At 35.4% G+C, this 27,920-nt stretch overlaps 1 pseudogene; it reads left to right on the plus strand.

Moving 5' to 3' along the window:
- Positions 1 to 605: 605 nt before the first annotated feature.
- On the plus strand, positions 606 to 11,568 carry LOC102119322 (afadin- and alpha-actinin-binding protein pseudogene; annotated as a pseudogene).
- The last annotated feature ends 16,352 nt before the right edge of the window (positions 11,569 to 27,920 follow it).

Raw genomic sequence — 27,920 nt, forward strand, 5'->3', positions numbered from 1 at the left:
GTTTGGCTAATGTAAACTTATTTAAGCTCAAATTGATCACTTGACGAATCCTTTAATCCAACTACATCTAGGAATCTGAGATAGTTGTTTAGTCAGTTCTCCACTTAATAAAGTTTTAACACCCTTGGCTCTTTCCCTTGCTTTCAGAATTATAGGATGATTCATTAATATTAAATGTTGAGGAACAATGGATGGTTCTACATAAATGAGTTGAAGTCATATAATATTCTTAAATGTGTGGGTCTTTTTTTTTCATTTTCTTCTTTCTCTTCTTCTTTTCTTCCTTCCTTTGTCTTTTTCATTCTTTTATTTATTCACAGAATGTTTGTTGCATGTATTCTGTCTAATGCTCATCATTTTGCTATGTGCTGTTAAGGCTGTAGTGATCAAACATTGATCCTGCCCAGGTGCAGCTACAATGTAGAAATGCTATACAGTGAGAGAGACATACATTAACAAATGAATATATAAAATATTACAATTTTTGCTATTCCCAAGAGTAACAAATAAGAGTACAATGACTAAAACTAAATGAAAGGTGACTATTTAGAAGCACTTGTCAAGAAAAGCTCTTTAAGGAAATATATTAGTTTACTAGAGTCACCATGACAAAGTGCAACGCACTGGGTGGCTTACACAACAGAAATTTGTCTCACAATTCTGGGGTCTTAAAGTCCATGATCAAGGTGCCAGAAGGGTTAGCTCTTTCTGAGGACTGTGTGAGTCTATTCCATGCCACTAGCCTAGCTTCTGTTTGTTTCAGGATGGAATTTTGCATTCCTTGACTTACTTAAAACAACACCTCAAACCCTGCCTTCATCTTTACATGGCATTTTCACTGTATGTATATCCGTGCCCAAATTTTCCCTTTTTATAAGAATATCTGTTATATTGGATTAGCGACCCATCCTACTCCAGTGTGACCTCGTCTTAAATAATTACATCTGCAATCACCCTATTTCCAAATAAGGTCACATTCTAGAGTACTAGGGATTAATATTTCAACTTAGGAATTTGGAGGCATGGAGGAGGCACAATTCAACCTAAAACAAAAGCCAAAAAATACGACCTCATTTCCTTAGTGAAGACATAGGTGTTCTCCTGGACTCAGTGCATCTAGACCCCAATAAAAGGGGTTCTTGCCCTGGACCCTGCACTTTAGCCGGCCCAACTCTGGCCCTTCTCTAGCCTCACCTTTCCCTAAAGAGTAAGGAAACCATGTAGCCAAGAGAATGTGCCCGCCCAAGCACTGCACTGCCCTTTCTTAAACATGTGCTGGTACCTTGGAACCTAGATTTGTCTGACCACGTGGTCTCAGGCTTGGTCCAGAACTTGAAGGAAATTAATCTCCAAGTTCATCTTCCTAAAAGCAAATCAAACCCTTCTAGTCCTGAGGAGGTGAGAACTTATGTCCTTCAGATGGAAAGGAAGGGAGTAACAAATGAAAGAGAATAGGAATGGCATTTGATCTCTCTGCCATCATTTCTGATGGGGAACTCCAAAAAAGCCCCAAATTCAAATTTGGCCTACATGGTGTTTATGAAGCTATATTTGTCAATATTGGAGGAAAGTTATATATGTGACAGGTTTTATTTTTTTAAGCTTGATTACAGTTTTAAAATATTGAACTAATGTTACATGGGCAACTTTTTGTAAACTTTCCTTTTTTGATAGTTGATATTAGAATACATTTTATTAAAGTTAAAAGTAACCCAACAGACAGAGGAGTTTATTCTTTAAAGTAAGGCTCAGCAAACTACAACTCATGGGACAAATCCAGGCTACTATTTGTTTTTATAAATAAAGTTTTATTGGAACTCAACTAAACTAATTCATCTACATATGGCCTATGGCTGCTTCCATACCACATTGGAAGAGTTGAGTGGGTTGCAAAAGAGGTTCCATGACTCATAAAGCCTAAAATACTGGCCTTTTACAGGAAAGTACTATCTGGCCTTTTACAAAAAAAAAAAAAAAAAAAAAAAAAAAATTGTTTGTGGACATTTCATTTAAGAGATAGAGAAGATAACAAAAGAGTGAGTCTTGCAAGAAAATAAGACAGGGTAGTTGCAAAACATAAGTAGAGTGATAAGAATAGACAGAATCCTTTGTCACTCAAAATAGGAAGAATAAAAACAGAGTGGGCAAAGATAAGTGTATGCATTTAGAGGCAGGAAAATAATTCTTACATGCTAGGTAGAAAACCTACTTGCATGCACACAGACACAGACACACACATCCCTTATGAAAGCTTTAAGCAAAAAATATACATTTAAGATTACTTATAAAGATCTTGTTTTATAATGTTTGTAAACAAATGAATTTTACTCATCAAGTGAATCTTTATGATAAATATTTTATGATACTTATCACCCAATATTGCAGTCATTTGTCTGTTTTTCTGTCCCTGGTATAGAGTAGAAATTCCATGACGCAGAGGCCCTGGTCACATTTACCTTTATTCACAGTATCTAACACAATATTTGTCAGGAAGTAGATATGCAATAAATGTTGGTTATTTAATTAATAACAAGCAGGCAAATAAATGACAATATTTCAAAGATATATTAGATTTTAAAACACATGTATGCCGTACCACCAGAAGGGAAATTTTTGTGTCTGATCTATCTGTAGAGAGTTTAGGTTTGAGACCATTGTTCTATTCTGGTATGTGTAGTTCGTTGATGGATGACGATTGCAATCTACATCCTTCCAAACGACACAACTTACCAAAAGGCAGAGAGAGAGTTTAATCTGATTAATTTATTGTTTGCTCTTAAGTACAGATTAAAAAAACATTAGCAAGAAACCTGTTAGCAAAAAACCATTGACTTAGTATATTAGAATATACTCTTTAAAAACATACAACTTTTTAAATCACCAAAATACCATTTCTCTGATATTGAATTAAGAAATGAAGGAATAGATATGTGCAGAGCATTATTTTGCATAAGAATAAGATCTGCTAAATTTAGGAAAAGAGATGAAATTTATTCAGCAAAAATTGATCTATTTTAAGATTGTCAGTATAATATTTACATTCATGTGGAATAATTGGCAGATATAAAAATTAGAGTTATCGTTATTTTTAATAAAAGAATATATAGATAACTTTCAAAATCCACCAGAAATGGTCTAAATATAAAAGTGATTAAATATTTAGTTTAAACTGGAAAATGGCTTACTTGTATTTTTTAGCTGATAATTGTTGCACTATTTTTAAAATTATACACAAAACACTACATATTTACTTAAAATACTTAATTCTGCCTAAGAGTTCCGGAAGGATTACCAAAACATAAAGGCTTTATAACTGAATTATAATTGGGGCTTTACAGTCAGAATCATAGAGGATATTTGAAGATACTTCTGAAACTTTAAGTTTAAATTTTATTCCATTTTGGCCAAATAAAAAAATCAGTAACTACCAGAGCCCAAGGTCTAATCTCACTGTTTTTTTTTTTTTTTTTTTTTTTTTTTTTTTTTTTTTTGTTTAAATTACTTTGGCTCAATTTATCAAACAAAAATATCTATTTTATATGGAATATTATTTAGGCTGTTATCTTTGAAACTTAATATTCAAATAGCACATTACAAATGCTTTCCAAAGTTTGTATTAAACGGCTTTCCACAGTTTAATACATGAGATCTGCTTATGAATCCTGTGCTGAGTGTATTATACAATTTTACAAATAAGAAGAGTTAGCAGCCGGGCATGGTGGCTCACGCCTGTAATCCCAACACTTTGGGAGGCCAAGGCGGGCAGATCAAGAAGTCAGGAAATCAAGACCATCCTGACTAACACAGTGAAACACCTCCTCTACTATAAAAAAAAAAAAAAAATACAAAAAATTAGCCGGGCGCAGTGATGGACGCCTGTAGTCCCAGCTACTCGGAGGCTGAGGCCGGAGAATGGCAGGAACCCGGGAGGCGGAGCTTGCAGTGAGCCGAGAGCGCACCACTGCACTCCAGCCTGGGGGACAGAGCGAGACTCCGTCTCAAAAAAAAATTCAGGGGAAACAATCTAATTTAATTTGCAGTATGAATAGGTGTGTAGAGACATAAGCTTGTGTTGTATATGGCCAAACTAGGCACTGTTCTTCCGTTGAAGCATACAGATGCTCACAAGTTTATAGAAAGAATAAGACAACTCCAAGATCTCTAATTTTTTCTTAATAAGTAAGTAGCTAAATGCCACAATTGGCCCTCAAATCACATGAAATAAAGATAACTCATGTCCAGTTGGAGATAGCAGGAAATATTTCATTTTGATTGAAACAATCAATGTTGTTCTTTCTGTGCGATTAATACAAACTTTCAGTCTGGAAATCTTAATTACAATTAACATTAACATGTGAATTTGCCTAGTGAATTTATGTGAATCATATAAACTAAAGAGGTGTTAGACTTCGGGCCCTTGAAGCAACAAATAAATGTGAAGATTCCTTTTTTACCTACAATCTATGGATATTATAGGAAATACACAAACCATTCAAACAACAAAGACTTCATGAAGAACACATTCTCGGTAAACTCCAAATTGTATATTGCTGAGGAGAACTCAATACTGACAGTTCATTGATTTAGCTGAAAGTAAGTCAATTTACTCTTCTAGTTCTCAGTTTCTTCATTTTAAAATAATTGAGGCTTGAGACAGATCAGTCGTTTTAACTTTTACCTGTTTTTGGCAAAATGTATAGGAAACGCATCAATGTAAAACCAATAAAGCCTTCTGTGGGTCTGGATAAAGTAGGGTTGAAGGCTATCTCAGACGCCTCTTAAGCACCAACTCAGACATTTTTTGACTCACCTGTCTCTTTTCAGTTGTCCTGATGAGTAGCTTTACATGAGTTCTCATTATCATGATGCAGACCTACCTGATAATGCCTACACTCCGCTCACTCTGTAAGTCACTGGCCTCAAGCTCTGGGTTTCCCTGTTTACACCAAGTCATGAGTAACCATGACAAGAAAATGTTGGTCTGTTGGATACAGAAACCACTGGATAAATTCTTCTCTCTTTCTTTTTTTGGAGGAACTGTCCGCAGAGCAGTCATTTAAACAGCCTCTCCAAAGATGATTTCACTAAAGGAGAAATCAGTTGTTCTTGATATCAAGCAATATCCAGTTAAGCAATATACCCCCACATTAGGTTTCCCTCACCTTCTCTAACTTATTCTGGTATTTGCCCACTCCTGCTCCTAGGGATCACACTCCCCGGTAGGTTAGTACACATGAGCCTTTGCTTCAGACTCTATTTTCAGGGAATCCCAGCCTAAGAAAAGACCCTGGGCCATTTTACAAGTCCAAGTTATAACTCTTTAGTAACCCCTATAGGAGCAAACAATTCCTGGACCAACCTGTACTAACATTCCATAATTAACAACATACTACCAAAATAAGGTACTATGTAATTTAGTTATATATTTTATTTCTCCCTACACTAGAACATAAATTCTATGAAAACATTGTTTTTGTTGTGTTCACTGCTGGACTTTCAATGACATCAACCATTCTCATTTTCATGTGCTGAATGTGAAGTTGACAGGGTGAATGAGGGCATAACAGATATTCTCTTGCTATACACTCTGTGACTAAATGTATGATTTAATTGTGAGAGAAACACAAGCACAAATATTAGGTATCACAGAGACCTATGTCAGAGAGTTAAAAATGACTAAAACATGTCTTCAGAACTGGTCACCCCCAAGCTAATTACTAAATGTTACTTTAAACTCTTAATTATTTTCAATCCCAAGGGAGAAATGCTTCCTTTTTCTTTTAATGTTTTCAATTAAAACATAAAAATGAAAAATGTTCAAACTTACAAATAGTTTATTTTGTTCTCTAAAACTACAGACTCATATGCTATTAGTAATACTAGGACATGTGTTCATGTTAGAAACTCTCAGTAAACTAGATATTGATGGAACATACCTCAAAATCATAAGAGCTATTTATGTCAAACCCATTGCCATATCATACTGAATGGGCAAAAGCTGGAAGCATTCCCTTTGAAAACCAGCACAAGATAAGGATGCCCTCTCTCACCACTCCTCTTCAACATAGTATTGGAAGTTCTGGCCAGGATAATCAGGCAAGAGAAAGAAATGAAGGGTATTCGAATAAGATGAGAGGAAGTCAAATTGTGTCTGTTTGCAGATGACATGGTTGTATATTTAGAAAACCCCATCATCTCAGCCCCAAAACTACTTAAACTGATAAGCAACTTCAGGAAAGCCTCAGGATACAAAATCAGTGTGCAAAAACCACAAGCATTCCTATACACCAATAACAGACAGAGAACCAAATCATGAATGAACTCCCATTCACAACTGCTACAAAGACAACAAAATACCTAGGAATACAGCTTACAAGGGATGTGAAGTATGTCTTCAAGGAGAACTACAAACTACTGCTCAAGGAAATAAGATAAGACACAAACAAACGGAAAAACATTTTTTGCTCATGGATAGGAAGAGTCAATATCATGAAAATGACCATACTGCCAAAAGTAATGTATAAATTCAATACTATTCCCATCAAGCTACCATTGATTTTCTTCACAGAATTAGATAGAACTACTTTAAATTTCCTATGGAACTTAAAAAGAGCCTATATAGCCAAGACAATCCCAAGCAAAAAGAACAAAGCTGGAGGCATCACGCTACCTGATTTCGAAATGTACTGCAACGCTACAGTAACCAAAACAGCATGTACTGGTACCAAAACAGATACATAGTCCAATGGAACAGAACAGAGACAGAAACACCACCACACATCTACAACAATCTGATCTTCGACAATCCTGACAAAAAGAAGCAATGGGGAGAGGATTCCTTATTTAATAAATGATGCAGGGAAAACTGGCTGGCCATATGCGGGTAACAGAAACTGGACCCCTTCCTTACACCTTATACAACAATTAACTCAAGATGGATTAAATACGTAAATGTAAAACCCCGAACCATAAAAACCATAGAAGAAAACCTAGGCAATACCATTCAGGTCAGGACATAGGCATGGGCAAAGACTTCATGATTAACACACCAAAAGCAATTGCAACAAAAGCCAAAATCAACAAATGGGATCTAATTAAACTCTTCTGCACAGCAAAAGAAACTAGCATCACAGTGAACAGGCAACATTCATAATGGGAGAACATGTTTGCAATCTACCCATCTGACAAAGGTCTAATATCCAGAATCTACAAGGAACTTAAACAAATTTAGCGGAAAAAAACAAACATCCCCATCAAAAAGTGGGCAAAGGATATGAACAGACACTTCTCAATAGAAGACATTTATGTGGCCAACAAACATATGAAAAAGAAGCTCAATATCACTGATCATTAGAGAAATGCAAATCAAAACCACAATGAGATACCATCTCATGCCAGTCAGAATGGCAATTATTAAAAATTCAGGAAACAACAGATGCTAGCAGGGCTGTAGAGAAATAGGAACACTTTTACACTGTTGGTGGGAGTGTAAAGTAGTTCAACCATTGTGGAAGGCAGTGTGGCGATTCCTCAATGATCTAGGACCAGAAATAACGTTTGACCCAGCAATCCCCTTACGAGATATATACCCAAAGGATTGTAAGTCATTCTGCTACAAAGACATATGCACATGTCTGTTTATTGCCACACTAGTCACAATAGCAAAGACTTGGAACCAACCCAAACGGCTATCAATGATTGACTGGATAAAGAATATATGGCACATATACACCGTGGAATACTATGCAGCCAAATAAAAGAAGGAGATCATGCCCTTTGTAGAGACATGGATGCAGCTGGAAGCCATCATTCTCAGCAAACTAACACAGGAACAGAAAACCAAACACCACATGTTCTCACTGATAAGTGGGAGTTGAACAAGGAGAATTACATGAACACAGGGAGGGGAAAAACGTAGGGGTGGGGGTTAAGGGATGGGAGAACATTGGGACAAATACCTACAGGGTGTGGAGCTTAAAATCTAGATGACAAGTTGATAGGTGCAGCAAAACACCATGACACATGTATACCTATGCAACAAACCTGCACATTCTGCACATGTATTCTGGAACTTAAAATAAATAAACAAACCAACAAATAAATAAATAAATAATATGGTATGTGAAAAAATAAATTAGTCTAACTGTAAACACTCCTCCAAATGTTTCTAAAATGGCAATTTTATGTTTATAGGTGAAAATATTAGATAATGTGTTTGGGGCATATTTGTGATGTTAGAATAATTTATAACAGAAAAAACTGTAATTTTTACAACAAACTGTTTTAAAAGTACTTCATATAGTGCAAACTGCTTTGGGATTGTTGTATGATTATTCCTAACAGAGTATGATATCTGGGGAAAAAATGCTGCAGATAAAAGGCATTAAATAGAATGCTTCAAACAATTTGTTCTCATTCAATTGATTTTTAGGCAACTAATTAGAATGTTATTGCATGATTTTTGGTGATTGAATATTTAAATATGTGAAATTGCCCTTAATAAAAATGTGTTGACTGATAGTCATATAGTAAATGCTTTATGGAATCCCTACTATGTGTCAAGAAATGAATCTCCTCTTCAAGGAACCTAATCTTGAGAAACATAGCAGGAAAAATAAATACATGGAGAAAAACAGTCCTCACTGCTGCTCAAATACACTATGGTTTTGTCATCTCATTGGGTGTATCTTACTGTCTCATTTAGAATAAAAGCCCGTAGTGCTTTAACCACCTAGAGGGCACTATGTCATCTGGGTCCTCCTCTTCACTTCTTGAGTCTTATTTTTTTTTTTCTTAGCACTCTCCTTGTTCATCCTTCTGTAGCAACATTAATTTTCTAGCTGTTACCCAAATATATGAGGCCTTTTTCCCACCCCAAGTCCTTTGCACTGGCCTTTCCTCTAAAAAGCCATGTAACTTTCCCCATGTGTCCCACCTCCACCTGTCCCACAAGCTTTGCTGAAATGCTACCATCTCAGGAGACTTATCCTAATCCACCCAGTATAAATTTAAACCAACCTTTAAACACTTCTTTGTGCACTCCAGTCTTATTCCTCACATTTCATCTGCAGTATTTACTTTCTAACACATTATGTATTTCGCTTATCTGTTTTACTTTTTTTCTATGCCAATACAAGCTAAAGTCTATGAAGCCAGAGGATTTTATCTTCCTTTTTGTCTCCTTTTTCCTCAATATATCCTCAGTGTCTTGAAAAGTGCCAGGCACAAAAGAGATGTTCAATGAGCATGCATTGAATAAAAATGTAAATATCAATAATATGAACTGAAAAGTTTTGATTGCATGAATGATAAAAGAAAGAACATAAAAACCTCAGAGCAGCCGGGCGCGGTGGCTCATGCCTGTAATCCTAGCACTTTAGGAGTCCAAGGCAGGCGGATCATCTGACGTCAGGAGTTCGAGACCAGCCTGGCCAACGTGGTGAAATCCCATCTCTACTAAAAATACAAAAATTAGCTGGCTGTGGTGGCAAATGCCTGTAATCCCAGCTACTTGGGAGGCTGAGGCAGGAGAATTGCTTGAACCTGAGAGGCGGAGGTTGCAGTGAGCCAAGATCGCGCCTCTGCGCTCCAGCCTTGGGCTACTGTCTAAAAAGTAAAAATAAAAAATAAAAATAAAAAAATAAATAAAAAACCTCTGAGCTGGGTTAGGAGTAATTGTTTTCTAAAATAAATAAAAGCTTGGAAGGAGGGGCAGCCAGCGCAAGGTCCTGCATCCCATTGCACTTTTCCTGACTCTTCAATGTTGTGGGAGGTGAGCTAGGACACCCAGCAGCAACTCACTGCCACTTCTGATGGCTGTGGAGGTTTTAATATCCTGTCATTTATACTAAACAGCCCTGTGTCTAGCTGATCTGTGTCTACCTGATGATGATGATGATAGTTAATATTAATTATTTGTGTTCCATAAACCAAGCAGTATGCTAAATATTTTATGTATTATCTCACTTAATCCTTGGGGGAAACGTAAGAAGAGATGCCGCATAAAAGAATGACAACAGCTGTACTACATGTTTCACTGCTGAACTAATTCCTCAGGAATCCTGGCTATAGAGATTGCCATGAGAGACTGGCAATCTCTACAGTTAGTTACAAATGGCTGTTACAAAGCCAGGTCTGTCTTCACAAAGCAAAACTATGTATAAGTATAGCTCAGAAGCAAAGAATCACCATCAGATTTATACTTCAAGGAAGTGCCATGTTCCTCAATAACTTTGTTTAAAAATGTGCACATTTTTTGTTGGTGCCTTCTGCATAAAAGATAATATGTTACAGATTATTTCTATCTTGATCAAGAATTGACTACTTTTGGCTTTCCTCAGTTATGTGAAGGATCCAAAGGTAAAGAGATAGAGAGAATTAAATATGGCAGCTCTTTTAAATTATATGAATGAACCAATACTACTTCAGTAGAAGAACCCTGTAGCTCAGGAGACACAGAACCTGAAACTGGGAGGTGACATGAACCACCTACAGAACTGCTACATGAGACTTATGGAACTGGAAACCTCCCAGAGGGAAATGATTGAGCTTCAGGAAAGAGACAGTTACAGTGCAAGAACAGGAATTTGTATCAACTATTGAAAAATGAGAAAGATAAGGTACAGAAATTACAAAATACTATTGCAAATTGAGCTATTCAGTATTATAATGATATAAAGAGAAATGAGTACGACAAACTGAGGGAAAGTCTACATCAACTTTTTATGAACAAAAAATAATTAAAAATAGCTTTAGACATTTTAAATAATGTGGGGAGAGCTGACGGAAAAAGAGGCCTCTGGAAAACTGGTAAGACAGAAGTCAGGAATTAGACGAAATGTATAAAATTATGTTGACTCATTATGAATATTGTCACAAAAGATTTCTAATGGAAAATGCTGATAAAGAAGTTTCTTTAGCAAATGGAAAAGGAAATGGTTTTTCATCTTTCTCCTCAAAAGAAAGCTAGAGAAAGAGAAGATGGTAATACAGGAAATGTCATCTCAGATCCTGAAGGAGATGCTGGGGAAATGAGCAGAGACAGTATCTGGGACCTTTCCTGTGAAACTGAGAGAACAGCCTACAAAGAGCATCAGAAAACAATGGGGAATTTTGAAAAGTTACGGAGAAAAACTTGGTAGCCACATTTCAAAGGTACATTTAGAAAATTTAATGATGAAGATTTAATCTCAAAACAAGACCATGAACAGGAAGCTGAAAAACTCAAATTAGAAATTCAGAAATGTAAAGAAATGCTTAAAACTCAGCAGCAACTTTTACAGCAACACCTCACTGCTGCTTGTGATGGTGACACCACTTCACTACTATGAGACTGTTATTTGGAAGAAAAGGAATGCCACAAAAAAAGGGCCCCTTTTTAAAGAGCAAAAAAATAATTTTCAGAGAGAAAGATGAAATTTTGCAGAAGCCGCTATTCACCTAGGTTTCGAGAGAAAGGTGCTTGAAAAAAAAAAAAAAAGAGCCAGTTGGTTAAAGCAACAGCTTTTAGATATGATTACCAATGACTACCAGAACTCAAAAAATCTTAAAGTTTTCAGTGTCTTCTGAGGAAGTTCTGATCAGCACAATCTTATAGCGCACTCCAGGCAATGGAAAGGAAACCTCAGAGTGTGCGAAATGGTCTCCAGTTTGCATATCTAAACTTACTGAATCTCTTCTTGCTTCACCTTCTACTGAAGATTTCTTTTCAGATGCATTCCTGTGTATCTGAACATATTTCCATGAATATACTGAATATAACTCCTGAATAAACTGAACCAAATCATGTTGAAAGAGAATCTACAAACCAGAAATGAAGCATGACATCAGGACCTGCATCATAGGAAGATGACCATATTACATGCTCCCCGACCTACACAATTTCTCATGGAGAAAAAGATGACTCACCTTAGACATGGGTACTGAAATTTTTTTTCATTAACCTATTCACCACATTTCACTTCTAAGTTGAAGTCAATTATATCTACTAATAGAAAAAGAAAAAGAAATATAAAAACTGAGTAAAGTTTTGAATATAAGCCGAGCCTTGATATATAATTGCTCTGTAGATAATGAGAAGGCACCACAGCTAAAGGGGAGGGTTACATGGTCAGGTATTTGCTTATAACTTAGCAGTATATTGGCTTTCAGGGGAGGACATTCAGAGGCAGGAAGACCAGTTACACCAAGGTGGCAGCAGAGAAGATTTTAATATGTCTACATAGTAACTAACAATTTAAATTTCTTGTGAAAAGCCATGTTTGCAAAACACTTGACCACAGCAGAACTTGATCCATTCTTGCAGCCCATGGTACTGTGGGTTTGAGGACCAAGGGACAGTCTTGTGGCCCAAGAAGTAGAACTCTCTGTGGAACGCTATATTCCTTCGTGAAGAAAATAATCTCGGAATAGCCAAAATATTAATACTTTAGCACCCCTGTATATTCTGATTCATTGTCCAAAAAGAGCAATTTTAGCATCAATAGAGTCTATACCAGAGAGAGAATACTTTATTTACTACGTAATTATCAGCGAAAAATGTGTCTTTCCTTTTTCGATACTGAAGACATTTTGCAAAGGAAGGCCAGATATTTTGTAGAGTGCTAACACAATCTCACCAGTCATGCTTTTGCTTTCTTACAGGATAAGAGAGAGCATAAGAAAATAGGAAAAATGCCAAGCAATAAAAATCTAAGACATAAATAAATAATCCCTCTGAAAAGTGTCTTTATTTGGGCATTTCATATTCTGAGATTTAGACCTATGATGACTTGCAAGCTTTGCAAAAGAAAATATATATTCCTGCTTTATTTAGAAGCTGACACATATAGCCAATATATTGAGTACTATTCAACTAATATGTGGATGTCATGGAAATAAACATAGGTAGTGATTGCATGTTTTTATAGATTGTAATTGGATATTTTTAGTCAAATTTAAAGGTAAGGAGTAATAAAACTGAATATTTTCATAACTTAGAATAAGAAATGGAGGGAGTTAAACTTTCTATATATCGAGAAAACAGAATGTAAATGATCCAGGTTTCCTCCACCCAGCCATAGTTTCAAAGTCTGGGCGAATGATTTGTATGCCTACAGTGAGAACTCCTACGGGCACTGCTAGTCATTAAATGAGAATTCTTTAAAGTGTGTTCTGTAGTTAACTCAGTTTGAAAAATGATCGTACTTCATTTTCCTCTGGAGATTAACAACATACATTACACATTAAACTTTTTGAGAAATCATATAGAAGAAAGTCAATAAAAAATAAATTTTAACCTGTTTACATTTGCTTAATTAAGGTTTTTCAGATTTACTTGACAATGGAACCCTTTCGTCATGAAACATATTGCCCTCTTCAAGAAACTTGTGGAAAAATTGTACCCTGGATCATTATCTGGGGACAAAATTGTGTCTTTTTCATTTTAAAATATCTAACATTGTTTACATTTGTGGTATTGAACATGTAACAATGAATAAACATATTTATCAAATATCTTATCAAAAATTAGTAAATGGTATAGTAAGCAATAGATCAATATTCTCTTACTGTTCTAATTCAATATTCTCTTTTTGTTCTAATTCACATTCCTTCTTTTTTCTTTCTTCCTGATATTTTCAATTCTATGTTTTTTCCAAAAAAAAAAGACTGCCAGTTTTCAGACACTGCAAGTCATAAAAAATTCAACTAGTTTTCAACGATAAAGTTATGCCTGATCACAGTGAAGAATTTAGAAGAAAAGTGATAGAAAATTGCCATTCATCTAAAAATGAATGACTAAATATTACAGAGTATCAGTGCTGAGTAAGATAAATTACTGCCATCTTAGTATTTACAACTTAAATAATAAAAATAATAACAAATGCAGTTTAGATACAAATGCATATATACAAATATAAATCCAAATACAGAGTTTTTAGTATTCTCAAAGTTATTTAATAAATTTCAGGTTTTATCATCATGACTACTATAGGAAGTGTGCATATATTACAAACTGTAAAACCAAGGCTGAGGGATGTTATCTTAGCTTGCTATTGTTCACTCATTAGGAGAGAAAATAGGGATACATAAATAATTTATGTGACTATACTTAAAATGGTTGCCTGGAAAAATCCCAGTTTACCCCTGTCTTCTTGCCATAATAGTTAATGTAATTCCTTTGGATTGTCAGTGTGCCCAATTTAGACAATAATGCATGTAGTCAGCTATACGTCAACAACTAAGCTGTTACTCAGTAGAGTATAAGGTGAGGATCATTGCATATTACAACGAGTGAATACGGTTTTCAAGAGATTTCTTTCTAATCCTCTAGTATATCAGAGAGCATGCTAACTGTGTTCTGTCAAAAACAAAATGTTCACTCTAGGTCTATACTGGAAAAACATGGGACCCTCTAACTTGGGGTTAATCTGATTTAGAAGTGATTTTTACTGCTGAAATTCCTGATGAGATTGTGTGTGTATGTGTGTGTGTGTTGCTGTTCACATAACAGTCTTCTTCAAAGGCTAATCTGAAACTTCTCCATTTCATTAATGGAAAATATTAGATTATTTTTGCCTTCTCTTTTAAAAAGACACCATTGCAAGGTAACATAATTTCCTTGATAAATGACAACTTGATTTCAGATATTTTAGGTGTCTTTAGTTGAAACAAAAAGTTAGATAATTCTACACCTTCTCAGAGCATAGGAAACAATGTTTTGGAATGTTGCCTTGCTCTAAAATACCCTATATATGTTAGCATTACAGAAAGAACATTCTCAAGGCAAGTTTAAATTCGTATCTATTACTTGTTGAAGGTGTCCGGGTTCTTGGAACCTTGGCCAAAGAATTGGACAGAATGCAGAAACAAAGCAAGGAAAGAAGGAAGCAACAAAAGCAGAGATTTATTGAAAATGAAGGTACACTCCACGGGGTGGGAGCAGGTCTGAGCAAAGGGGGTCAAGAGTCCGGTACAGAATTTTCTGGGGTTTAAATACCCTCTAGAGATTTCCATTGTTTATTTGGTCTACATCCTATGTAAATGAAGAGGATGAAGTAAAGTTGCAAAGTGACTTACTCGGTGTGAGCCCTCCATAACTGGAGAGGATATTTTCTGTCGTAGCTGAAGTGTTTCCATTTGATTTAGTACTAGAAAGTCAGCATGAGTAAGCCTTATGTTCCCTTTCTCCAGACCCTCTTCTCCTGCCTCATAGCTAGTAACAAAGTGAAGTGTTTTTATTTATTTAATTATTTGTGCTTTCTAGGAAAATGTTGAAGGATAACATATTTTTATGGGAAATTCTACACAATATAACCATTAAGTTCTTAAGGGTTGATAGGTGGCCCTGTGAGTCATAATCAAGGTTCTGTTCACTGAAGATCAGAAACTACAAACTTGTTCAAATGCACTAGCTGGAGGGTGTGAAATAAAATGTATTTTAATAGGTAAAAAGTCATCTTAATAGATACAGGCAAACTTTAGAAGAAGGTCTTAATCAGTCATCCCCTTGAGTAGCTTCCTTACCTCTCTCCTCTCCTTTATAACCACATATTGTAAAGCATAATCACTCTTGCAACCATTTCCTCACCTCCTACTCAACTCTGAACCCACTACAATTAACCTTCTGTCTCCATCACTTTGCTGAATCAGGTCTCACAAAACAAACAAACAAACAAACAGTGACTTTCACATCATTACATCTCTTAGGAATATAGAAATTCCTCCATGACTTTTAAGTATCTGCATTGCTCGGCACAAATATTTACCTCTTAAAACACTATTTTTAGGATACAGAGGTTTCTTATTTCCTTCCTACTCTGGCAGATCCTTCTGTATTTTTTATTTTTATCTGTGGCTTATATTCTTTTACTCATGCTTGCATTGTTAACATCCTTGCTAAGTCATGTGAGAGGAAACTAAGTCTTGGGACCCCTCAAATCACTAAGCTGAAGGGAAAAGCCAAGCTGGAAACTGCTTAATGCAAACCTGCCTCCCATTCTATTCAAAGTCATCCCTGTGCTCACTGAGATAAATGCATATCTGATTGCCTCCTTTGAAAACGCTAATCGGAAACTCAAAAGAATGCAACTTTTTTTTTCTCGTCTACCTATGAACTGGAAGCCCTCCCCCGCTTGAGTTGCCCTGCCTTTCTGGACATGATCAATGGACATCTTATATATATATTGATTGATGTTTCATGTCTTCCTAAAATGTATAAAACCAAGCTATGCCCTGACCACCTTCGGCACATGTCGTCCTGATCCCCGAGACTGTGTCACGGGTACATCCTGAACCTCGGCAAAATCAACTTTCTAAATTAACTGACACCTGTCTCAGATATGCCACGGTCTCAAATGTTATCTATAAGCAAATGGCTTACGACTTTATATTTTTAGCTTTTTGTTAATTCAATACATATTTATTGACTACCTGCTATTTTTTAGTTATAAAGTGGTGGGCAAGACAGTATGACTGTTGCCTTCATACTTTAATGGAAAAAACACATTGAATCAATAGAACTGTGCAAATAAAAATATGCCTATAATAATGATAAGGTTTATGAATAGAAATTATATAATAAAATAGTATAACAGGGCCGGGCGCGGTGGCTCACGCCTGTAATCCCAGCACTTTGGGAGGCCGAGGCGGGCGGATCACAAGGTCAGGAGATCGAGACCACGGTGAAACCCCGTCTCTACTAAAAATACAAAAAATTAGCCGGGCGCGGTTGTGGGCGCCTGTAGTCCCAGCTACTCGGGAGGCTGAGGCAGGAGAATGGCGTGAACCCGGGAGGCGGAGCTTGCAGTGAGCCGAGATCGCGCCACTGCACTCCAGCCTGGGCGACAGAGCGAGACTCCGTCTCAAAAAAAAAAAAAAAAAAAAAAAAAAAAAATAGTATAACAGAACTCTGTACTACCTTTTGCAACTATCTTTGCAAAATATCAACTTATTTCAAAATATAAAGTTTACTAAAAATTGGGCAGGTAAGTAGTCTAATATTTTAGTAAAATGTCTTATAACTTAGTATATTGTTATTAATTAAACATGATAGCTAAATTGATAAGTGCCTTAGAGTAAATGAATAGGTTATTAATAATAACTGTTTTAGAATAAAAGAAAGGGAGATTGATGAGTGTTTCAAAATAAATGATGGCAATGTGATTGCTAAGTCTAGCAGTAAACATATGTTTTTCTCCTAAAAAAAAAGTGTATAGCCATTTTTGTTTAATCTTCATTTATATCTGGATATTAGAGAATCTCAGAAGTGAATTTCAAGTTGAGACATTCACATGAACTTCAATACATCCATGAGTAAATTATCTTTCTTATTCTAATCTTATCCTCCTCTACTGTTTCCTGTCTTAGTAAATGTCAGCGACAACTTTTTAGAAGTTACCTCAAAGAAGAAATCTGACATTTAGCTTTTCCTCACCTCATATATCCCATCAATCAGTTATGCTATTCCTGGTACTCCTTTTTCTCCTTCTTCTTCCTTTTCTTCTTGTTCTTCTTCTTCTTTTTTTTTTTTCTTTTGCAGCAAAGTCTCATTCTGTCTCCCAAGCTGGAGTGCACACCACCACGCCTGACTAATTTTGCAATTTTTGTGGAGACTGGGTTTCCCCGCATGTTGCCCAGGCTGGTCTGGAACTCCTGGGCTCAAGCCATCCACCCGTGTCGGCCTCCAGAAGTGCTGGGATTATAGGTGTGAGCCACCATGCGTGGCCATATACTATTTATTTTAATTACTGAGTGCATCTTGAAGCCATGCATTTCTCTCAAAAGCCAGTACTGTAATAGAAGTGCAACTCACATTTTCTCTTTTGATTTTCTGCAAAACCCACTATTTTTTGAGGGGATTTTTAAAAATCCTGATCTAATCTCTATTGATATAACCAGATTAGTTTTACAGATGCAATCCTGATTATGATATGCTTAAAATTATTTATGACTTCCCAATAATGTTCAAAATCTTTATCCTGGCCACCAAAGCCCTGTATATTTGGGTCCCCTACTTACCACTTAGATTTAGCTTATCTCGTACAACTTTCTCCAGCACTCTTTATGATTTTTATCTGTTCCACTATAATTGACTAGTTCCATTTGTCTTAATCATTCATATTGTATAGTGTTCATAAAGTTACTCACTCTACTTGGAAACCCGGAATCATTCCCCTTCTTTTTATTTTGCCACCTTCTGATTCTGCTTGTTTCAAGTTATATTGACAGTTGCTAGAAGCCATCCCTCACTCATCTCAGCCTCAGTATCCCTAAGTAAGAAATCTCTGTCATAAGCTTTCATCACAGTCTCAATCTAATTCTTAGTATTGATAACAATTATATTTAATAAACATATTGATTTATTTGTCTAGTTGCATTGTTGTAAAAGAAAATTAAGCCCTGGGATGATAAAACTAATACATATCTTCTTTATCATTTTATCTCCAAACAACTATTAGAGAAGAGAAGAATGTAAATTTCAATTTCCTTTTTATTCTCCACTAGAGGGATGGATGGTACTAGAGATGCAGGTTTACCTCAAAGTTTTGTAAGGCAGTTTAGACAAGTAGACAGACAATAGTGCTGGAAAACAATTAGTACTAAAAGTCAACAGGAAATCTAAATACTTGAATTGCAATAGCAAAATATGTTGGTAACTGAGACATGAGTAGTTTGCATACATTTATATTAAATAATAATTGAAAACATTTTAGGTAGGATAAACAATGATGAAATTTTTAAATAGATAGCATTGCCCCATCAACTGGGCTCAGGTTCAGCATCAGAATGTAGCTCCTGAGGAAACTAACAAAAAAATCAGAAGCTAAGGTAAAAAGAGGAAAAGACATGAAGAAGTTGGTTATAAAATAGGAGTTCAAGATGGCTACTAGGAACTTAAACAGAGGTACACTTATACTAATCAAAAATCCCAGAGGAACTGAATTCACTTATACCAACCAAAAATCCCAGAGGAATTGAATTCACTTATACCAACCAAAAATCCCAGAAACAGAGAAGCAACAGGAGGGAAATTAAGCTAAATGCCAACATGTTGAATTTAAGATAATTATATCCCGTTATCTAAAATCTGGGCCTGAGAAAGTGATCTATTTTCTAGCTTTCGACCGGCCCAGTCTGGAATGAAGCAGATGAGCTTGATTAATATGAATTGTACTTGAGAGAGCTCAAACTTGTGAGGATCAATGAGAAAAATAAATAATTGTCCTTTAGATGTAAAGGTAATCATCTGAAGAGAGCCTACTGTAGGAGGAAGCACAAAGAACAAGCGAAGTGGTAGATTAAGAGCCATGAGAACTGATTGTCAAGCAACAAAATAAGAGCCGAAGAACAGACTGGAAGTAGATAAGCAGAATAGCCTGTGTGTGTGAGTGTGTGTGTGAGAGTGTGTGTGTGTCCAACCTAGATCTCTTTTCCAAATTCCAGATTAACATATTCATATCTCTACCTAATATCTCACTTGAGTATCTAATACACATCTCAAACTCTATGTGACTGAAACTGAAATTATTTCACTCCCTTGCAAATCCTCTTCACCTAAAATCTTCCCAATCTTGTTTAATAGGAGCTTCAAATTTTGCCCCACTATTTGTCTTATACTCCATGACCAATCCATCAAGAAATCCTATGTGATCTAATTTCAAACTATATACACAATCAAAGTACTTCTTACCATTGCTGCTTTTACCATCTGGTCGATGTGCTATCATCTTTCGCCCTTATTGATCTCACAGCTTTTACCATTGGTTCTCATGGGTATATTCTTAACACAGTAACCAGAGTAAATCTTCTAAAATGAAAATCACACCAGGTCACTCTTTTTAAAGAAAATGCTTGCAATGGCTGTTCATTTTACCCACAGTAAATGCTAAAATCCTTTTTTGTGAAACAGTTGTCCATGGATCTCTTGTTTGCATAATAAACATCCTTGGATGATAGAGATAGTGTCTTCCTCTAGGGCAGAGAAAATATTTGTTTCTGAAACAGGACAATAAAAGATACTGTCTCCTTTCAGGGTAAAAGTTGGCACAGTTTGCTAGCTGCCCCCTCATATGATTAGAAGCTTTGATGGTTAACTTTATGTTTCAATTTTGTTAGTCCATGGGGTGTCCAGATATTGGCTAAACCTTATTTCTGAGATGAGACTAGCATTTGAATAGGCTGACTGAGTAAAGCAGACTACCCTCCTCAGTGAGGGGGGGTGTCATTGAATCCGTTGAGGGCCCAAATAGAACAAAAAGGTGGAGGAAGGAACAATTTGCTATCTGCCTAACTTATGAGCTGGGACATCAGTCTTCTCCTGCCCTCAACGTATGACAGCCTGTCATCTGGTTTTCAGGTCTTGGGACTCAGTCTGATCGACAACACCAGCTTTCCTGGGTCTCCAGCTTGTTGGCAGCAGATTGTGAACCTTCTTAGCTTCTGTGTTCACAATAAATCCTACACGATTATAATAAATCCTCTCTCTCTCTGTACATATATATATATAAAAACAGATTATATTTACACACATATAATCATAAATACATGCAAAATCATAAATATGCAAAATCATAGTATATGTGTAAAAACCATATCTGTAAAATTATGTATCTATCAACCAGTAGGATATGTACACACATATATGTATATATCCTATTGGTTCTGTTTCTCTGGAGAACTTTAATAAATAAGTTTTCTAAGTTCAGGATTTCTCATCTGTAGCTACTATGCTACTGTGTTTGTAGTATCCCTCTGGGCCACTTGATATTGCTTCTGTGGGACTTAGGAAGCATAAGACACAGGTGTGAACGTGGAGTGCATACTGCCTGCCTTTCTGTGAGTAATAAATTTCATTTTCTCTTACGCAGAAGTCTCATTGCTTCTCTCAACACCTCTGAAACTGAGGCAGGCTCACTTATTAGTTTGTAAATTAAGTTGAATCTTAACCCTTAGCAGTCTTTAACAATCCTTACAATCACCTCTAGCTGTGCATGAATTAATCCATTGACTCTCTCATGGATCATTCTCATGTCCTAATCAACGTCCTACGTGAGCTCCATCACTTACTGAGTTCCATCCACAATGTCCCTTTGCTCTCCTTAGGATACTCATAGTCCTACCTCAGAAAATTTGCAGTAGTTCTTTCTTGAAAAATTCTTCTCTCAAACATGCCCATGGCACTTAATACATTGCCATTAAATGAAAAAAAATTGTATCAGGTGAATTAACAAATAGAATATGTGTCATCTGAAAACTGAGTCATTGTTAATCTCATTAATATTATAAAGTTTTTCTGTTATTTGACTTGGCTGATTCTCTTCTAGCAAGGAGCATGTTCTTCAGGCAATAAAGCTGTTCTCCGCACCTAATTGTACATGAAGTTTATGTAAAAATTACCTCTGAAGAGAAGAAGAAAATACAGATTGAGAATGAGGAAGAGTGAGAAACACTGGCCAATTGTAAAGTAAACACAATTGCAAACTATTTCTTCTCAAATTTCCACATTATATGTTGAATTAAAAATGCTAATTTCAAAAGACAAATTAATAATATAATCTTATTGTTTTAGTTATCAAATTATTAATTCTTTCAGTACTTCTTAACTCAGTATTTGACAGACTTGCATTTAAATAACCTAATTATCTTGTCATTCTTGATTGTTTGTAATCCAGTGAAAATTTACTTTTAGAATTAACTTGTTAGATCTTGGGACCTGCAATCCAAACTCTTCCTTGGAATTTGATGCGGTCTTCTTGGCCAATGTGCAAATGGACTAATGAGAACTTTGACAAAATAGTCTTAACATAGACAGTGCTTATTAGATGGCTGCATATTATTAAACATTAAATCAATAGTGAAAACCCTCTTTCATGCTCATGTGTTCTATAAGAACTAATGAAATATACTGCAATTAGACCAAAAATTTTAATTAGGGGTAAAAATGGGAGAGCCAAATCTGATTTCTCAGAGAAAATAATGACGAAAGCACAATCTATTATAAGAAAAAGCTTTGAAATGGAACCCATGAAAGTAACTAAGGAAACAAGAGGAAATAATAATCAGGGAGGGAAAACTCTGAGGCAATTATACATTTTTTTGAACTCTAGAAAATGTGTAAGGCCAGTTCTTCAATAAAAACAGTACAATAATTGATATTTGACAAGTCCTGTAGCACTCTTATGTGTAATAATTAAACATTTGTTGAAGATGAATATGTTCACTTACTTTTTGTAACAACTTCTGCACTTACCCAATAAATCTCTTTCAAAATAATATAATTGGAAAGCATATTTTTAAGTCTTTAAAATGCTAACCATTGCCAATAGAGTCCGAACTCTTTGATGAAATACATCTTGAATAAAAATTTTGTTTTTCTATTACATTAAAGTATCTGCTCACGTCATATGTTGGAATAACTGCAAAACAGATTTTATTTGACAATAGTGTATTTGTCAAAAGCTAGTTAGAATAGCTGGCATTTAGTATGTGATCTGTGGAAATTAGCATTATGGTAGACAGGTTATGGCAGCATAACCTTTTAAAAGAAGGGCTGGCTGCCCAGCTCTGGAGTGGGGTCTGAAAACAGTTTCTGGTTGTCAGCTTTTTCAAGATTTGACTCAGTAGCAGAGAGCTGACTCTTCCTAGAGTTACCCTTACCTGTGACCCAGTAAAGCAGGAGAATTAAGGAGGAATTTGCAAATGTTTTCTATTAAAAAGCAAACAAGTCTTTTAAGCTACATGAGCAGTAGAGACTCTGCCACAAAATACTCGATTTTGCTGTTGTATCTCATAAACAGCCAAGGATAATACATAATGGATGAGAATGGCTATGTACCAATAAAACTGTATTTATGCACATTGAAATTTGAATTTCATATAATTTTCATGTCAGAAAATATTCATTTGTTTTTTTTTTTAAACCATTTAAAAATGTAAAGAAATAATCTTAGTTCACAGGCAATATAAAAACATGTAGCAAGCTGACCATAGTCTGGTAACCCCTGGTTAAAAGGCCTCATCTACTTCAGCCTGTTGTGCGACAGTGTTGTAGACAGTCCTTGCTCCAGAGCTCCTCACCAAGTTCTCTGATTATTTGTTTGCCCTTGATGCACTTTCACTTCTCCCTCTGCTCAATCTGTTTTCTTCCCTTCCGCTTACTGGTGTTGATCCTTTATCAACATTTTGCATTAAAAACTCAGTCTCAGCAGCTGCTTCTCTAGGATCTAACATGAGACATATACAAATTGATATCATTTGGTATTTTCTCCTCTAAAGATGATATTAAGTTTCATTTTTCATTGCCATCATTGAATCAGAGAGAAATTAAAGAGGGTCAGAATAAGTCTCCATCTACCCACAGAGAGATCAGTTATGTGTATATAGAGGTCTAGAGGAAAAGGAGAAATGATGTGTGATAGAAAAGGAAGCCACTGGTAAGCCAATTTATTTTTTTAGTCTGATATTTACTTGCCTCAATATAGTCTGTTCATATTCGTTTTGAATTTATCTTGTAGGACTCTCAAATAGTTGACTCCATTTTCTACCAGACTGCCTTTTATTTTTTAACCTCTACCAATCACCTACTCCCAGTCGCCTTTTATTAGACTAAGCAATCTCAGTTACTGCTAGCTATAGATAAAGTTTATTTTCCATATATAAAACCTCTTCCCTTTTCATTATCCTCATTTATACAGTTAGGTCCCCATCCTATCCCTGACATGTTTCTTCCATCTCAACTTTGCCATCACATTGAGGCACTTCTTGGTCTCTCCACATGTTTCCTGTCAAACTTATCTGCTGTAACCCTGATTCCAAGTGAATTCTTGCTCTTGGTTATCAACCACTTGGAAAGTATTCAGCATGTTTTAATCATGTATTAAATGTGGGCATTGCTTTTATATTTTTCTACTTCCTCATATTAGCATTTAATACTTTATTCCATAGGAAAGAATCCCACTAATAGAATGTCTGATTATTTGGCACCTACAAAGTAGGCAAATTCTGAGCATGGAAAGCTACCTGGTGACCCTCACAAACCACATGGAGACTTGCCAACAGGAAAGATGGCCCTAGCAGCACACTGTACTGAGTCATAAATTATTTGACTCTAAAACCTGGATATGACAATGATTTTATGAGTAGCCATATATCAGGCAAATATCTGAAACTGGGGAGAAATATGGGGTTCACTTTCAGCCCCCCAAAATCATTTCACTTTAACAAGGAAACACACATTTTAGTTCATTATTACTTTGATACTTCTTTTCTTTATTCATTGATTCTGAAGAATAAATAGAAATAATTTCCAAATTGTTGTTTAACTTTTTCACCACTCTTCATAATCAAATTTGCATTTGTCCTTTGCTTTGTGGAAAAACAAATGATTAAGCATGTTTTCAATTATTCTTCCGTGTGTCATTAGCCTGCCAACCTCTTTTTTCCTTTTATTCCATTTGGTAAATAAAAATATTTAATATATGTACTGATATATTTATCTTTGCATTACATTTTCCCCTTTGTTTTGACAGAAACCCCCTTCCTCAAGTAAATAATGTCACATAGAGTAAGTCTGATCAACATTGTGGCAGGAATCCATTTTTCACAGTCAATTAGAGAAGGAGAAAATGAGGAGCACCACCACTTTCTCTTTCGTATCTATTGTTTCCAACTGGCCAGGCAAATTGATAGTGCATGTGAAGATCGCTGTGGAATCATGGCAAGCTGGTAACTGTGATATGTTCTACGAAATTCTGCCTACATGCCGATACGACTCCAAGCAATGTTTACAAATTCACACTACTCCTCTACTAGGAAATTTTGAGAGGAAAAATACTTTTTATGAAGAAAATTTAGGGTTTAACAATATTTCTTTGATTAAAGCATAATACCAATTTAGTACCCAAATTATTGAAAACATGGTTAAGTTCAAAGAAGATAAACAAAATAACCAAAACCCCCTAATAAAACTGAAGCTTTATGTGTGCATGTATGTGTATACTCAGGTGTATTTGTGCACTCATTTGTACTTATATTTACATACATAAACTATGAGAATCACTTGCGGTGCTCATTTCTCAAATTAACGCATAGTCTACTGTGAGAAATTGAATCAACTAACTTATTTGTGTATTATATCTTGGTAACCCAATTGGATATTCTAAATACTGGGCAACTGGAAACAGAGTGAGCCGATATATTGGGTGGGTGACTTCTTTATAATAGTTTTGCTCACTGTAGATCTCTATTTATTTATTTATGTATTCACAATAACATGTCTATAACCTGGTTTTTTCCATCCGTTATGTTCGTGCAAAAGTAATTGTGGGTTTTGCTATTAATTGTGATTACTTGTAATGGCAAAACCCGCAATTACTTTTGCACCAACCTAATAGAAAGCATGTTCCATTGGGGCTAGGTCAGCAGTGTATTGGCTCACCAACTCTCTTCTTTAAAACCACTTAAAATTACTTTAAAAAGCAAGAGGAAACAAGCGCAATTAATTTTAATAATGTATTTTAACCCTGAATATATGAAATGATATTATTTGAAAATATATTTTATTGTCACATAATAATTATACATATTTATATGGTATAAATGTAATGTTTCAATATGTACATACATGTAATCATTAAATCATGATAATTAGCACACACATCACCATAGATATTTATCATCTTTTTATTGTGATAATATTCAGAATTCTGTCTTCTCCTTATTTGAAATACACTATGCATTACTGTTATCGTCACCATACTGTGCAAGAGTACCAGAAATTATTACTTCTGTCTCACTGTAACATTGTATCTATTGACCAATCTCCTCTCATCTCCCCTTACCCCATTCTCCTCAGCTCTAGTAACCACTGTTCTACTCTCAACTTCAATGAGATGAATAGTTTTGATTCTAAATATGAGTGAGGTATTTGTCTTTCTGTCCGTAGCTTATTTCACTTAACATAAAATCCTGCAGGTTCATCCAAATTGAGTCAAATGACATTTCATCTTTTTCATGACTGAATAGTAGTCCCTGGTGTGTATACATACCACATTTTCTTTTTTAAAAAAAATAATTTCAACTTTTATTTTAGATTCAGGGATATATGTGAAGGCCTGTCACATGAGGACACTGTGTGTGGCTTAGGTTTGGTGTACAAATAACAGTGACACCCGGAGAGTGAGCACAACACCCAATAGGCAGTCCTCTCAGGCCTCACCCCATTTATCTTTCCCTATTCCAGTATTCCCCAGTGTCCATTGCTTCCACCTTTATGTCCATGTGTACTCAATGTTTGTCTCCCATGTATAAGTGAGAAATGCAGTATTTGGTTTTCTGTTCCTGTTTTAATAGAATCCTAGCCTGCAGCTGCATCTATGTTGGTGCAAAGGACATGATTTCATTCTTGTTTATGGAAAGGTAGTGTTCCTGTGTATATGTGTCATATTTTCTTTTTCCAATCAACGATTCAGGAGCGCCTAGGTTGATTCAATGTCTTTGGATTTGTATCTTGAAACTTTACTGAAATTGTTTATGAGTTCTAAAAGCCTTTTAGTTGAGTCCCTAGTATTTTTAGGTACATAAGCATTCCATCTGCAAAGAGATAGTTTTTCTTCTGTATCTATTGGAATGCCTTTTCTTTCTCTCTCTTGTCTGATTGCTCTGGCTAAGACTTCTAATACTATGTTGAACAGAAGTGGTGAGAATAAACATTCCTTGTTTTGTTCCTGTTCTTAATAGGAATGCTTCCATCTTTTGCCTATTGAGTATGATGTTGGCTGTGGATTTGTTCTAAATGACTCTTATTATTTTGAGGTATATTCCTTCAATACCTAGATTGTTGAGAGTTTTTATCATGAAGAGATGAAAGATGTCAAAGAGATAAGGGATGTTGGAGTTTATCAAAAACCATTTTGCTTCCATTGAGATGATCATAGGATTTTGGGATTTAATTCTATTTATAGGGTGAATCACATTTATTGATTTGTATATGTTGAAGCAACCTTGCATCCCAGGGATAAAGTCTGCTTGATCATGATAAATTAACTTTGAATATTCTGCTAGATTAGGTTTGCTAGTATTTTGTTCAGGGATTTTGCATATATGTCAAGGATATTGGCCTGTAGTTTATTATTATTATTATTATTGTTTTTGTATCTTTGCCAGGTTTTTTGGCATCAGGGTAATGCTGGCTTCATAAAATGACTTAGAAAGGAGTCCTTCCCTGATTTTTTTTTTTTTTTTTTTTGAGGGGATGGTGGGGAGCAGAATTGTATGCCTTGTAGAATTCAGTTGTACAATGATCTAGTCCAGGACTTTTTCTTGATTGGTAGGTTTTTTATTACTGATTAAATTACAGAATCTATTGAGTGTTTCAATTTCTTCTTGATTCAATTTTGGGAGCTTGTTCGTTTCCAGGAATGTATCCATTTCCTCTAGATTTTCTAGTCTGTGTGCCTAGAGGTGTTCATTATAGTCACTGAGGATCTTTTGTATTTCTGTGAGATCAGTGGCAATGTCACCTTTGTCATTTCTGATTGTGCTTATTTAGATCTACTCTCTGTTTCTTTGTGCATCTAGTTAGCTGTCTATTGATCTTGTCTATTTAAAGAAACTACTTTTGTTTAAATTGACCTTTTGTAAGAGATTTGGGGTCTCAATTTCATTCAGTTTTGCTCTGATTTTAATTAATTCTTTTTTTTAATACTAGCTTTGGGGTTATTTAGTTCTTGTTTTGCTAGTTCCTCTAGGTGTGATTTTCGATCGTTAAATGAGATCTTTCTAACTTTTCAAAGCAAGCATTTAATGCTATAAGCTTTCTTTTAACATTCCTATTACTACTTTTCATAGATTTTGGTAGCTGTGTCTCTGTTTTCATTTATTTTAAATAATATTTTTAAATTTCTGCCTTAATTCTGTTGTATACCCAAAAGTAAGTCAGGAGC

The sequence above is a fragment of the Macaca fascicularis genome, chromosome 2, assembly GCF_037993035.2.
Source record: "Macaca fascicularis isolate 582-1 chromosome 2, T2T-MFA8v1.1".
NCBI lineage: Eukaryota > Metazoa > Chordata > Mammalia > Primates > Cercopithecidae > Macaca > Macaca fascicularis.